This window comes from Furipterus horrens, unplaced genomic scaffold (genome assembly GCF_987537825.1).
Source record: "Furipterus horrens unplaced genomic scaffold, mFurHor1.1.pri manual_scaffold_12, whole genome shotgun sequence".
Lineage (NCBI taxonomy): Eukaryota > Metazoa > Chordata > Mammalia > Chiroptera > Furipteridae > Furipterus > Furipterus horrens.
In genome coordinates this window covers 65,767,649-65,769,971 of record NW_028327182.1, presented here as the reverse complement: position 1 = coordinate 65,769,971, position 2,323 = coordinate 65,767,649, and positions in this window count along the sequence as shown.

Here is a 2,323-nt window from a genome sequence, read left to right as displayed (position 1 = left end):
GAGTTAAACTGATATATCAGTTCAATGAACTATTATAAAAATGTTATGGTGATACTTAAAGTCTATTTGATAGAAGAACAAATATCTGGGCCTAGTAGTTGCATTATGAGACAGAAAGCTTGTTTGAATTTAAATTATTCCTTTCCTGAACTAGTCAAGGCTTTCTCCAAACCATGCTTTCCATCTTGATTTCAGGCTCTCACCTCTTTAAAGGGACCATTAGAGATTCTTCTTAGTAACTCTCTGTGCATGTGAGAATGTGATCCCTTATTAAATCCATTTTGCTAATCTTAGTAAATATACTGCTATACACTTGAACTAGGACTCACCTCATTTCTTCATTGTTAAATAATAGTAATGAGTAAAAGACTTAAAAAAGACAATGTATAGATAGCTTTAAGTGTAATTCAGTACATATATGCTTTCTTCCTGTGGATAGCATGTATAGCCCTTAATTATTTTTACCAAAAAATATATAAATAGACCTCTTGCTGAAGAAAGACTTACATTTTACCTTAAAAGTCATTTCAATGACTCATGTTTGAACTGAAATATGAGATATCTAAGCTAGTGACTAAAAATACAGAGAAAGTTCCTACCATAACAGGAGAATTTAGCAGAGAAAAGGACAGGAAGAAGAACAATATAAAGTATGGTCAGATTTTGAAGTCAAAATCAGCCAAAACAACTATTGTATGCATTTGAAATTCTCAATGACAATTGTCCACTTTATGTTGTTTCTGATATCTACCCCTTGGGCCTCTGCTCTGAAGCTTCTGTGCCTGAAGGGACAGGAAACTCTTCTTGGTTGTACTGTTTTCAAACACTGTGACCCTCAACAGACTACACTACAATTTTCACCCCCAGATTTCTCTTCCACTGGGTGTGAGGTTTTTAAGCCTATATCACAAGATTATATTAATAATTATGAGATCATGGTGTGCAGTATGAGCATAAATAGTAGTTGCATTACATTTATATCTAAATTTGTACTTTCTATTCTCTCTTCATTGAATATATCATCTAACCCCAAGACTTCACCTATTGCCTTTATGCAAAATATTATCAAATCCTTTCTCTATAGTCCTAAATTTTTTTCTTACTACATGGCTTGCTGAATAGTTTCTCATGGATAGAATGCTTCACTTTAAATAATTATATTACCCCCAAACCAGCTTCATGTCCCATAGCTCTTTTCCTCTAAATGACATAATTATCCTTTTCAGTTTCCTAAGGTAAAAATATTGGGGTGACCTTCAGTTTCATCATTCTTTTCATTCAGCCACACTATTTACTTTTGGGAGAGGGGGCTTAAACACCAATCATTTATTTCACAGAGTTCTGGAGGCTAGACTTGCAAGTTATAAGTGCCAGAAGATCCCATGTTTAGTGAGAGCTCCCTCCTGGTTTGCAAATGGAAAACTCTGATTGAAATAAGTGGTTTGACAGAATGGAATTTGACAGTTAAAGCTCTTGTTTTTTTTTGTTTTTGTTTATGCTATTACAGATATTCCATTTTTCCCCCTTTCCCCCCTCCACCCAAGCCTGCTTCCCACTTTTATAGTTAGTCCCTACACTGTTGACCATGTACAAGGGTTCTTCATGTATGTTATTTGACTAATCCATTCACCTTATTTTAATTAGTCTCCACCCCCCTTTCCCTTTTTACAGCTGCCAGTCTATTCCATGATTACATGTTTCTGGTTCTATTTTGCTCATAGATTATTTTGTTCTTTATATTCATCTTATAAGTGAGATCATATGATGCTTGTCTTTCACTGACTGACTTATTTCACTTACAATAACAGTCTCCAGGTCCATCCATGCTGTCAAAAGGTAGAAATTCCTTCTTTTTTTCTACTGCATAGTATTCCATTGTGTAATTATACCATGGTATTTTAATAGATTTATCTACTGATGGCCATCTAGGCTGTTTCTAAATCTTGGCTATTGCAAATAGCATTATTATGAACAAAGAGGTACATCAGCTATTCTGAATTGGTGTTTGGGATTATTAGGATATATTCCTAGCAGTGTAATCATTGAGTCAAAAGGTAGTTCTATTTTTAGCCTTTTGAGGAAACTCTATACTCTTTTCCACAGTGGCTGCACCATTCTGCATTCCTATCAACAGTGCACTAAGGCTTCCTTTTCTCCACATCCTCACCAGCACAATGATGTTGTTATATTTATTTATTTATTTATTCATTCATTCATTTATTTTTATTATCGTTGTCCCACATTTTTCCCCATTGCTTCCCCCCATCCTGCCCACCCCTTCTCCCACAGTCAGTTCACACCCTGTTGTCCATGCTCATGGGCC